Here is a 14,522-nt window from a genome sequence, read left to right on the forward strand (position 1 = left end):
TAACATGGCTAATATGAATATATGTTTTGTATGCTTTCACATGTGTAATAGATATATTCCTTGCCTTCTCAGGGGGTAGAGGAGAGAAAAGAAATGAATTTTAAATAGATACAACATATATAATTTGGAAATATTTAATGGAAGACATAAAAATATATTTTAAAATACAGATGTATTTTGCCAAAAGCTTTAGCTACATCTATTGAAATAAACATATGATTTTATTTTTAATAGAGACTATTATACATATATATCTATATCTATATCTATATTTATATATAGATATAGATATAGATATACATATATATATATATATATATATATATATATATATATATAGTTGTCATAATGTCAAACCCACCCTATGGCTTTGATACAAATCCAACTTAAACATAGCTGATAATGTCATTTCTACATATGTAATATTTAGTTTCCACGTAGGATACAAATACTTGAGTGTTTTTTTTTTTTGTTTGTTTGTTTTGTTCTCATTTTTGGTTTATTTGTTCTTAGTTTAATAATAAAGTCTAATAATATTTCTAAAATTCCTATCACTTTTTTGATAGATTTCAGACAGAAATAGTCCACAAAGTGCTATACTCCTTTTATTTATTTATTTTTCTTCTTCATGTGAACATTGGCAAAGTTGAATCTAATAAGGACTTTTTGTAGAAGGAGGGAAAAAAAATAGGAAAAAAAAAAGAATAAGACATGAGGACTCAAAGAAGAATTAGAATACTTATGGAATGCAAAATGGATAATTTTTATTATATCAATTGAGTTAAACATTTTTGTATAAACAAAATGAATGCAGACAAAATTAGAAAGGAAGCAATAAACTGGGGAAAAAATTACATCCAAGGATTCTGATAAAGGTCTCATTTCTAATATATATAGCGAAGTGATTCAAATTTATAAGAATTCAAGCCATTCCCCAATTGATAAATGGTCAAAAGATATGAACAATTTTCAGATGAAGAGAATGAAACTATTTCTAGTCATATGAAAAAAATGCTTAAAATAACTTTTGATCACAGAAATGCAAAATAAGATAACTCTAAGGTAGCACTACTCATTTCTCAAATTGACTAAGATGACAGGAAAAGGTAATAATGAATATTTGAAGGGATGTGAGAAAATTGGGACACTAATACATAGTTGGCGGAATTGTGAACTGATCCAACTCTTCTGGAGAGTAATATGAAACTATGCTCAAAGGGTTATTAACCTGCGCATACCCTTTGATATAGTAGTATCTCTACTGGGCCTGCATCCCAAAGACATCATAAAAAAAGGGAAAAGGAGCCACATGTACAGCTATTTCTGTAGTGGCAAGGAATTTGAAACTGAGTGGATGCCCATCAGTTGGAGAATGGCTGAATAAGTCATAGTATATTAATATTATGGAATATTATTGTTCTGTAAGAAACAATCATCAGCCAAGTCATTATTAATCATAGAAATGCAAATTAAGACAACTCTGAGATACCACTACACACCTGTCTAGAACGACAGGGAAAGATAATGCAGAATGTTGGAGGGGATGTGGGAAAACAGAGACACTGATACATTGTTGGTGGAGTTGTGAATACATCCAGCCATTCTGGAGAGAAATTTGGAACTATGCTCAAAAAGTTATCAAATTGTGCATACCCTTTGACCCAGCAGTGTTACTACTGGGCTTATATCCCAAAGAGATCTTAAAGAAGGGAAAGGGACCTGTATGTGCAGGAATGTTTGTGGCAGCTCTTTTTGTAGTGGCCTGTGGGGAGCCAGCACTGAGCTGAGGGCAAAGGTCATATTCCTTGGTAAATATCCACCTAGGGTAAAGAAGTCTGTCTCCACACAATTTACACCTGGGGCAAAGGTTATATTTTTACCATCCCTGGGTAAAGAATTGTGTCTCCACACAAGTTTTATTCTGGAATAACTCCTGTCTCAAGAACTTTCTGTGGATTTAAAGCCTTTGTGTCTTGCTCCATTTTACCCTATATAAGTTTATGCTTATCCCTACAATAAACGAGACTTGATCAGAAAGTCTGTCTTGTCTCCATTCTTTGCGTCTCCTGTCCCCCGTTCCCTATTCTTCTCTTCTAGGTCCACGTTTTTTTCCCCCACTGGATGGGACAATTGGCGCCCAAACGTGGGACCAGAAGAATCATTGAATAGGCAATGATTTCTGTTGGATTGAACCTCCTAGAGAAAAGAAGACTGCAGTTTATTGAAATTGCAAGAAAGGTCGCCGAGGGACCGCCTGACCTGAGGAACAGAGACCTGAGGTAAGTGAGGCGTCTGTACAATGGGACAGGACATTAGTGTTCATGATAAATTTATTAAGGGTCTGAAAGACTCTTTAAGGACGTATAAAGTAAAGGTTAAGAAAAAGGATTTAATAAAATTTTTTCAATTTCTGGAGGACATTTGCCCGTGGTATAGATGAAAAAAGGTGGAAGAGAGTAGGGGACTGTCTGAATGACTATTACAGAACTTTTGGGCCTGAAAAGGTCCCTATCACAGCCTTTAACTACTGGAATTGTATCAATGATCTTAGGCTGTCCATCGCCACAATGAAGATGTAAATAAAGTTATCCAAGACAGTTCCTCCTTTTTGAAAGGTGCTCTCAGGCGCACCAATTCTAGCCTTGACCCAGCTAAAAATGAAAAAAGAACAAAAGGTGGAGGATTCTGTGTCTATTACCATGCCTTTAGATAAGACCTCAAACAATTCCCCTGCTAAGACTACATACAAAAAAATCTACCCGTCTCTGGAGGATAATTCTTTGATAAAGGGGGAGCAGCTCCACCCTGCTAGTTTAGCAGAACTAGAAGAAGAAGCCTTTCGATACAATAACCCTGATGGTACTTTTCCTGTTCTTTCTAATGCTAACATTAATGCCTCTCTGTGCCTGCCACCCTATTGCATTATGCCCGCTTTTCTCTCCTCCTCTAACACTTCTCTGGCTCCCTCCGCTGTCCCTGTTCTCTCTCCCTGAGACCTGAAAATGCAGATCCAATCACTCGGAGAAACTTCACAATTCACAAAAGAGCTCAATGAGCTTTTAAAGGAACTCAGGCTTTTAGACTTAGAACTCTCCAAACAGCCTGCATCCGCTGCCCCTGCTCCCTCCACCCGCCCTGTGTCTCAGTCTTCACATTGTTGGATCAGGGAAACTTCCATTGGGGCCTGCCCCAGGCCCCATCAGCAAATCAGGGGCCCGGCCTTGGGTAGAACAGGTTGGCTCATCTCAACAATCCCTGCCTTGCGTCATCTCCCAACTGGCCAGAGCCACTCCAGGAAGCGCAGGATTGGACCTCTGTTCCGCCCTCCCACTCAGTACTAACACCCAAGCAGGGCCACAAGTGCTGTCTACCGGTGTTTTTAGCCCCTTCCAGAAGGAGTTTTTGGATTAATTCTAGGGAGAGTAGCTCCTCTCTTGCAGGGCTCACCATTCACCCTGGCATGCATGGGTGGTGGATGGTGACTTCCAGGGAGAAATTAAACTTGTGGCCTCAGTCCAGTCGTTCCCTGTAACCATCCCTGCGGGTTCCAGGATTGCTCAACTCCTTCTTTTGCCTGTCAGTAATGCCCATGGAACTGCCAAGACCCAGCGCTGCGGCACGGGCTGTTTCGGGTCCTCTGATGCCTATTGGGTTCAGAACGTTTTGTCCCAGAAAGCCATGCTGAGCCTTAGACTAGATGGCAAACTTTTTGAGAGTATTATTGGCACTGGTGCAGACGCCACTGTGTTAAGAAAAGAGGAGTGGCCTAAGGCATGACCCCTCTCAGCCTCCCTCACCCATCTTTGGGGCATAGGCCAAACTGCTAACCCTGAACAAAGTTCCAAGATGCTTACATGGGAGGACTCAGAAAAAAACACAGGCACCATACAGCCCTACGTCCTCCCTGGGTTTCCCTTTAATTTATGGGGCAGGGATCTACTTTCCCAGATGGGCCTGGTTATGTTTAGCCTTAATGAGACTGTTACCTCTCAGATGCTTAAGCAGGGATTCCTGCCCGGCCAGGGTCTCGACAAGCATGCACAAGGCATGAGAGAACCCATTTCAATTCAGAAACACCCTGACCGCCTGGGATTGGGAAATTTTCCCTAATGGTCACTGACGATCCTGCACCCCATGCAGATCAGATTTCTTGGAAATCCAATGAATTTGTCTGGGTTGATCAGTGCCACTTTCTAAAGAGAAGTTGACAGTTGCTGAACAGTTAGTGCAGGAACAACTCTCAGCTGGCCACATAGAGCCTAGTAATTCTCCCTGGAACACCCCCATTTTTGTAATAAAAAAGAAATGGCTCCTCCTTCAGGATCTTAGAGCAGTGAACAAAACAATGGTCATAATGGGCACTTTGCAGCCAGGTCTGCCCTCTCTTGTTGCCATTCCTCATAACTTTATTATAATTGACATTAAAGACTGCTTCTTTACTATCCCACTTCACCTTGCCTACTGCCAGCGTTTTGCCTTTAGCCTTCCCGCCACCAACTTCCAGAAGCCTATGTCCCGTTTTCACTGGAATGTCCTCCTGCAAGGGATGGCAAACAGCCCTACGCTCTGTCAGAAATTTGTGGCTCTCGCTGTCGATCCCATAAGGGACCGTTGGCCTTCCCTATACATCCTCCAGTACATGGATGATATTCTTATTGCAGGAAGGGATGGCTCTGATCTTCTAGCTTGCTGTGATGCCTTAATGCAAAATCTCCGCTCCAAAGGCCTTCAAATGGCACCCAATAAGATCCTTATACTTATCTAGGTTTTGATCTCCATAGGACAGTTATTAAACCTCACAACCTTAAGCTCAGGACTGACCATCTGGCTTCTTTAAATGATTTTCAGAAACTCCTGGGAGATATTAATTGGATCCACCCCTATCTCAAACTTACCACAGGAGACCTGAAACCCCTCTTTGACATACTCAAGGGTGACCCAGACCCCAGGTCACCTAGGAGTCTGACTAAAGGAGGTGTACAAGTCCTCTCTAGAGTAGAACATGCTATCCAAGAACAATTTGTCACCTTTATAAATTACTCTGAGCCCCTCTGCTTCATTATTTGTGCCAACCACCATACCCCTACAGGAGTTTTTTGGCAGTCCTCCCCTATTTTGTGGGTCCATTTCCCCGCTACTCCTGGTAAGGTCATTGTACCCTACTATTTAATGGTCGCTAAGCTTGTTATTTCTGCCCGGGAATCTAGTATTAAATATTTTGGAAAAGACCCAGATGTAATTATACAGCCTTATTCTAAGGCAGAAGTGGACTGGCTATTCCAAACCACTGATCTGTGGCCTATCGCCTATGCCTCCTTCGCTGGTAGCATTGACAATCACTATCCTGCAGACAAGCTTTTGCAGTTCTGCAGAACCCACCCTTTTGTATTCCCAAATAAAATCTCGCCTCATCCTTTATCCTCCACATTTGCTGGATTTACTGATGAACGATGTTGCTGCCTATGCTGCCCATGGCCACACCACTTCTATCCCTACCCCCTATGTCTCGGCTCAGCTTGTTGAACTCTTTGCAGTGTTTACTGTCCTCCACACATACCCAGATACTCCCCTTAATATCTATACTGATAGTTCTTATATTGCTCAATCCGTCCCCCTTCTTGAGACTGTCACATACATCAAGCCAACTTCTACTGCCACTGATTTATTCCCTCGAATACAATCTGCTATTCGTTCCCGCTCAGCTTCCTTTTACCTATGCCACCTTTGTGCCCACACTGGCCTGCCTGGGCCTTTGTCTGAAGGGAATGCCCTTGCTGACCTTGGTACTCGCTCATGCTATACACTTCTTCTTCTGCTATATAAGATGCAAAATGTACACACTCCCTCCATCACCTTAATGCCCATACTTTGTGCTTGTTATTTAAAATCACCCATGAACAAGCTCACCAGATAGTTAAACAATGCCCTGCATATGTCACCTTCTTACCTATACCCCATCTCGGGGTCAATCCACGTGGATTACTTCCAAATGAAGTGTGGCAGATGGATGTTACTCATCTCTCTGATTTCAGGAACCTTAAATACCTCCATGTGACCATAGATACCTATAGTGGATTCCTTTTTGCCACACTTCAATCTGGAGAAGCCTGTAAACATGTCATTGCTCATGTACTAGCCTGCCTCTCGGTCATGGGAATGCCTACCTCTATTAAAACTGACAATGGCCCGGGATACACTGCCAAGCTTTCAAAGCTTTCTGTGCCACTCTTTCCATTCAACATGTCACTGGCATTCCCTATAACCCCCAAGGCCAAGGCATACTAGAAAGGGCTCCTTAAACCCTTAAAAAAACATTCTTAAACTAAAAGAGGGCACTCTATACCCTATTAAAGGATCTCCCCAGAATCTGGTCAACCATGCCTTATTTATTTTGAATTTCTTACATCTTGACATCAAAGGTAAAGCTGCAGCTGATCGCCTCTGGCACTCCAATTCTGCTCACAGTTATGCAGAAGTACTATGGAAGGACCCTCTAACCAACAAATGGCATGGCCCCTATCCGGTCCTTATTTGGGGCCGAGGGTTGGTTTGCATTTACTCTAAAGAAATGAAATCTGCCAGGTGGTTGCCAGAGCGCCTAGTAAAACAAATAGACAGTCATTCAGAAAATAACGATAAAATAACCTTTTCCAGGGAAGATGATTCTCCCTGAGACAAGTTCTCCTCTTTTTACAGGTCATGAAGACAACCAACTGCATGATCCTGCTTGGGACATTGTTAATCCTCGACCCCCTGACAGAGGGAGATTCGGGCCACTAGTCAAGAGGGCCCAGTTACTCAAACAACTATATGGGGCTCCTTGAGAATGCAGGGGGAGGATATACTACTGTCACCCCAAAATCTTTCTCTGTCACCGATTGTGGCACCTTTAAATCTTATTTGTCTAGGGAAATCCTTTCAGGGGGAATAGTCACATACACCAGTTACCAGTGCCTCCTGCCTAGGCACTATAGGAAAAGATGTCTGTTGGCCTGTCACCATTTCTGATGGAGGAGGACCAATAGACATGGTGAGGGAAGAGGTAGTGCAATGCCAGATTGAAGAATTTATTAGGCAAATGTATCCCCCTTTACACTATCACCCTCTAGCATTGCCTAAATCCCGGAATACGGACCTTGACATTCAAACCTCCTCCATCTTAGAGGCTGCATTCAGAACATGAAATTCAACTGATCCTACTTTGGCAAAAGATTGCTGGCTGTGTGTGACTCTTGGCACTCCTATGCCCATCGCGATTCCTATTAGCAACACGAACAAAACTTTGCCTAAAAACAATTGCACCATTGCAATTCCTTTCCGTGTTCAGCCTTTAGGATTTACTTGGGCACAGTGTATAGAGCAAGCCCCTCAAAACAATACCTATAATGTAGATGTAGGATTTGTCACTTTTACTAATTGCTCTTACGTTACTCCCACCTCCTATACCGATCCCTCCACTGTTATTCCCTCTCTTCTTCACCCTGACTCTGGTCAGGTGTTTGTGTGTGGAGGCAATTTAGCTTTTACAGCCCTTCCAATAAATTGAACTGGCACTTGTGTTCAAGCCACCATCCTTCCTGACACTGATATCATTCCAGGAGATGAACTAGTCCCTCTCCCGAACCTTGACTACATAAGTGGCTGAAAGAAAAGGGCTGTCGTCTTCATACTTCTTCTGGTTGGTCTCTGCATCACGGGAGCAGTAGGATCAGCAAGGCTAGGGGTTGCTGTTCACTCCTATACCAAACTTTCCAACCAACTCATTGATGATGTTCAAACCCTTTCCAACACTATTAATGATCTTCAAGATCAAATTGATAGTCTGGCCAAAGTAGTCTTGCAAAATAGGCGTAGTTTAGACCTCCTTACTGCAGAACAAGGGGGGTATGTTTAGCCTTACAGGAACACTGCTGTTTCTATGCTAACAAGTCTGGAATTGTGCGGGACAAGATAAGGAAGCTCCAGGAAGACTTGGTTAAGCAGCACAAAGAACTCTTTGACAATCCCCTGTGGAGTGGATTACATGGGATACTTCCATATCTTCTCCCTCTTATTGGACCCCTATTTGCTTTCATTTTGCTTTTATCCTTTGGCCCTGGGCTTTTCAGAACTTACAACCTTTGTAAAATCTCAGATAGGCAGTGTTTTGGCAAAGCCCATTCAGGTTTATTATCACCGCTTTGAAACTGGTGATGACCCCCCTAACTCTTATGTGGATATTGGGAGCACTCTGAGGCCATCCAGACCTGGTTAGCCAATGACGGGTAAGATTCCACAAGGATTGGTCAACCTAAGCCAGGAAAAAATACACATGTATATCCTTCCTATGATGGGTAAGACTTTTCCCCAAGGGAACAACCTAAGCCAGGCACAGGTTGCTGGGCATAATGCCTTCTCCACATTTAAAAAAACAAAAAAGAGGGACCTGTGGGGAGCCAGCCCTGAGCTAAGGGCAAAGGTCATATTCCTAGGTAAATACCCACCTAGGGTAAAGAAGTCTGCCTCCACACAATTTACACCTGGGGCAAAGGTTATATTTTTACCATCCCTGGGTAAAGAATTCTGTCTCCACACAAGTTACTTTCTGGAATAACTCCTGTCACAAGAACTTTCTGTGGATTTATAGCTTTTGTGTCTTGCTCCATTTTACTCTATATAAGTTTATACTTATCCCTACAATAAACGAGACTTGATCAGAAAGCCTGTCTTGTCTCCATTCTTCACGTCTCCTGTCCCCTGTTCCCTATTCTTCTCTTCTAGGTCCACGTTTTTGTCCCGCTGGACGGGACAGTGAACAGAAACTAGAAACTGAGTGGATGCCCCTCAATTGGAGAATGGCTGAATAAATTGTGGTATATGAATATTATGGAATATTATTGTTCTATAAGAAATGACCAACAGAATGATTTCAGAAAGACCTGGAGAGACTTACATGAACTGATGCTGAGTGACATGAGCAGAACCAGGAGATCATTATATACTTCAACAAAAATATTATATGATGATCAATTCTGATGGATGTGGCCATTTTCAACAATGAGATGAACCAAATCAGTAATGAACTGAACCAGCTACACCCAGTGAAAGCACTCTGGGAGATGACTATGAACCACTACATAGAATTCCCAATCCCTCTATTTTTGTCTGCCTGCATTTTTGATTTCCTGCACAGGTTAATTGTACAGTATTTCAAAGTCTGATTCTTCTTGGGCAGCAAAATAACTGCATGGATATGTATACAAATATTGTATTTAACATATATTTTAACATATTTAACATGTATTGGTCTACCTGCCATCTGGGAGAGGGGGTGAGGGGAAGGAGGGGAAAAATTGAAACAAAAGGTTTTGCAATTGTCAATTCTGGAAAATTGCCCATGCATATATCTTGTAAATTAAAAGCTATAATTAAAGAAAAAAAAAGAAAGAAAGAAATGATTAGCAGGATGATTTCAGAGAAGCCTGGAGAGACCTACATGAACTAATGCTGAGTGATATGAGCAGAACCAAGAGAACATTGTTTATGGCAACAAGAAGTTTATATGATGATCAATTCTGATGAATGATAGCTCTTTCCAACAATAAGGTGATTCAGGCCAGTTCCCTGTGATGGAGAGAGCCATCTGCACCCAGAGAGATGACTGTGAGAACTCAGTGTGGATCACAACATATTAATTCCTTTATTGTTTTCTTGCATTTTGTTTTCTTTCTCATTTTTTTTTTGTTTTTCAACTGATTTTTTCTTGTGCAGTATGATAATTGTAAAAGTATGTATTAAAAATTTTCACATTTAACATATATTGTATTACTTGTCTCTAGGATAGGGGCTGGGGTAAGAGAGGGAAACATTTGGAACATAAGGTTTTGCAAGAGTGAATGTTGCAAATTATCTATGCATATGTTTTGAAACTTTAATTAAAAAACAAAACAAAACAAAACAAAACATGAGGACTCACCTGAAAGGGAATTTGGCATAATTCTATCAGGAAACAGTACAGTACAGATGATATCTTATTCTATTTCTCCCCAGCTGTATTTTAGTCCTCTTTATTTCAGTTATGCTCTATAACCATTTGCCCCGGTACTCCAATTCATCCCCCAGTCTATCTTTCCTTCTTGGCTTATTATTATATTATTATATTATTCACCTATTTTTTCATTCTTCCACATTTGAAGGAGGGCAAGTCTGTATTCTAGCCAGAATCTCTGTAACATGGGGGGCAAAGGCAGGGAATTCCTTAATGTAGGCTTCAATTGAAAAGCAGGCTATTTTCAGAGCTCCAACCTACCTGTCCCTATCCATATCCTTGGTCCCTTTTGTTAATTGCAGGTAACTGAGTAACTCAGGGCTGAGTCAGTTTCATGCCTTTTGTTTTCGGGGTAGTAGGAGTGATGTTCTGTCTGAATCTGTGGAACAGTAATAAGAATGAACTAGCTCTAGGCAAATTTGTAGTCAGCTTGAACTATCCTCCATACCTTTGTAGTTTGGTGGGAGTAGAAGGTGCTGAGTGAGCACTTTAAGAATTCAAGGTTTTGAACGTTAATTAATAAGGATTTTCCCCCCAATTCAATGTTTTATCTTCTTTCTCCTGAGGATTTGTTTAAATATAAAATGCAATCTTGTGCATAAATCTGTTTTGGAGTGTTGGGGAATTGATGCAGTTTGGAAAAATTGCCCTATGTACCATCCTGCTGGTCCCATGACCCAGAAACCACTAGTAAATCTTTTACTATATTCAGCTCCAGCTTTCTCCTTGATATTTTAATGCTTGAAGTTTCTTTACTAGTGAAGACAAAGAAATTTATAAATTTTGCCATTATTATTATTGCTATGATTATTATTATCTCATTCTCATCTTTTTTTTTTTTTTTTTGGACAGAGTTCAGATAGGAACTGTCCTGTTACATTTTTAGGCTGACAATATTTTTTTTATATTTAAAACGATACTTAATCCTCAGATGAGTGAAAATAATTATTTTTATTGTTGAATAAAATATTAGTATGTAAGTTATTCACACATGATCCAGGAAAGAATCCTTTGAAGCTCAATCACAATAGCAGACAAAATTTCCCAATTTATATATGCACTTCATTCTTTTCCAACATAATTTTGATTTCCTTTGCTAGATCTTGAATCTGTTTTGAAAACTTTTCATTTCATATACCTTAAAGATTATGAATGTTTAATGTGGTATCATTTATTAAAATAATTATTTTAAGTTTTTAATCAATCATTACTGTAGTCAGGCAATATAGTACAGCATGCTTTGTTGTATAATAATGGTCCAAATCTAGCATCATTCATTGTTTGAATACTCTGTCTAGTCTTTATCACTCCATGATAGTGAGCATTTTATGTATAGCCAATAGCTCATATTTTGCTAGATAACTGATAAGTGCAAAACTTTTGCAACCAGCATTAAATATGTGTCACAAAGGTTTGCCCATTCCTTTTCATCATTTACATTGATATTAAATATGAGCTGCTTAATCATAACCTTTCTATAATTTTGGGGATAATAATATAGTCCTGAATTATCATAAAATTTCTCCATTTGTATAAACAAATTCATATTACTCATCCATTTGAAGTTTCTTTGTACATGCATATGTATATGTGTGTTGTATATGTATGTATTTATGTATATATCTTTATGTTTTATGTGTTTTATCTTGAGGAAACTAAGTAATCTTCAGATATTGCCTTTTGTTTTAAAGTGATGTTTTGAAATCAGATTGAATGTAGCAAATATTATGAATTGGGCACTTATCAAGTCAAAATAACATTCTAATATGTTAGATGAAATGTTATATTTATTAAATAAGTTGATTAACACATATTTTCAGTAGAATAATTTGTTTATTGATATCCTTGCATGCCATGTGGTTAATAAGATATTCTCTTAAGTTGAAAACCACACAGTTCTATTTGGGAAAACTAATAAGGAAGTAAGAATAATGAGCTGGAATTATATTTCTGAAAAATCTCATGCTTTGTCATAGTTGTTCTTGATAATACTTCTTTGTTAGTGTAAAGAATAATTTTCTAGGTGGACTTCAATTGCTCTAATATTGTTTCCAGTATATTTCAGCTTATTTTATATAATTATTAAGCCATGAGCACAGAACAGAGGGAAAGGATTTGTAATAATTAGCAATTTTTTGGAAGAATTGAGAATTAAGCATTTTCTTAGCTTGAGCAAACGACTTCTAATACTTGTCCATAAGAAGACATAATCATACTGAAGATGTACCAGCCATACACTTATTTGTGTTCTTCTGTCAAATGAAACAAGATTGCTGGTTTTTTTTCTTTTTCATCTTCAAACTGGATTGAGAAGAAAAATAATAAATTCAAAGTTCTACAGTGTTGAAAGAAGAATGGGGTATTCTACAATGCTGGGAGAAAGAAGGACAAAATTAGTAGAATGGTGAAGCTGCTGTTATCAGGACACAGTGAAAGAATAGTAATGAGAATAATCTAGGAATAAGTGCCAGTAGGTGAGCTTCTGTTTTCCTGCCTAGGGATAAAATTATTTTCAATGAGAAAATATTTACCCACAGTCCCTTTTTTAATAGAAATAAAATATGTTTAATTTGTTAAAATTATTATGTACAATTTACAATTATTAAATAAAGATCTACCTTCTCTCTCTTCCCATGCTCTCCTCTTCCACAGAGAAAGCAAAAAAAAATACATTGTTATTACAAATACATACTGACAAATTTGCATTCATTGTGTTTTTTAAAAAGTCACACTCTTCACCCTTTGTCTATCATCTCTCTATCAAGAGTTAGGCAGAATACTTTATCATAAGTCTCCTAGAATCATGGTTGGTCATTATGTTGATATTCTTAAATCTTTCAAATTTATTCTTGCTATATTTTTGTGATATGAATTGTTCTCTTGATCCTATTTACTTCACTATCCATCAGTTCATATAAGTCTAACCAGTTTTCTCTGAAAGCATTTGTTTCATAATATTTTTTACAATACAACAGTACTTCATCACATCCATAAATTCCAACTTTTTAGGCATTTTCAATTGATGAACACTCTTTCATTTTCCAATTATTTGCTTCTTTCCCCCAAAAAGGAAGAGTTTCTGTAAGTATTTTGGCATTTATATGGGTTCTTACCTCATTTATTTATTCATGTATTAAATCTCTTTGAAAGACAGATCTAGTAAAGATATTGATGAATTATGATTTGATAAGTTTTTGATTAGGTAGTTTATATTTAATAGCTCATAATTGCTTTTAGAATGGTAGATCAATTCATACCTCTACTAATAATGTCCATATTAATGTACCTATTTTCCCACAATCCCTCTAACATGTACCATTTTTGGTCACTTTTGATAATCTGATGGATATGAGGTCTAGTTCACTGATTATAGAAAAATTTAATCTATTTGGAAGACTTTGTAATGATATCAATTTCTTTATCAGCACAAACAAACACAAAACAAATTCAAAATACTCCCAGGGTCCTACTTCCACAAGAAAGGAGTGTAAATGTGTTTCTTCTGGAAATTTTTTTCAGTATTTGCTAAATTGATAATTTGTCAAGTTGCTTTTAAGTCTTGAAATTTTTTTTACAGATACTTTTATTTCTTAATTAACACATTGTTATTTTACAAATGTTTATAGATTTTATCTATCTTTCCCCAATTTCTGTAACTTTTTTCATAACCATCCATTCCTTTCCATATCCACTGACACCAATTGCTTCTACCTGAGTTATTACAATGTTTTCTTAACTAATCTCCTACTGTCACTTTTGGATTAATCGTTATCCCATCTTCCTGATTAAAAATTCATAAAGAAAACTCTGATCATGCATTCAAAATGCTTTAATGTATCACCATCTCCTACAGAATCAACATTTTCAAATTTGGTACTAGAGAAGACATTTGAGAGTCCTTTGAATAACAAGGGGATAAAAATCAGTCAATACTTAACAGAAATTAATTCAGATTATGTATTGGAAGATCAAATCCTGAAGCGGACCATAAAATAAGACTTGTTAAAAAAAAAAAAAAAAAAAAAAGTACTTGACATTGGGAGAGATTGAAGACAAAAGGAAAAGAGGATGGCAGATGAGATGAATAGATATAAGCATGAACTCAAACAAACTTTGAGAGATAGCAGAGGATAAAAGGTTCTGATGTGCTATGAAACATGGGGTCACTAAGTATCAGGTACTACTAAACTTCTGAACAACCTCACCGAAGAGTGGCTCAGAGGGATCTGAGTTCAGATACAGCCACAGACAGATATGTGTAACCTTGGGGAAATCATTTAAACCTGTTAGCTTCAGTTTCCTCATCTGTTAAAAAAAAAATAAAAATAGGAAACCATACCAGTATCTTTGTTAAGAAAACTGCAAATTGGATCATGAAAAATTAAACACAACTGAAAAATAACTCAACAAAATTGACTATCAAATAATTGAAAAAAAAAATCTTTTGGCATTCTAGATTTTTTTCAGTATTACCTTATAAATTATATTCTGTGTT

This window comes from Sminthopsis crassicaudata, chromosome 5, assembly GCF_048593235.1.
Source record: "Sminthopsis crassicaudata isolate SCR6 chromosome 5, ASM4859323v1, whole genome shotgun sequence".
Classification (NCBI taxonomy): Eukaryota; Metazoa; Chordata; class Mammalia; order Dasyuromorphia; family Dasyuridae; genus Sminthopsis; species Sminthopsis crassicaudata.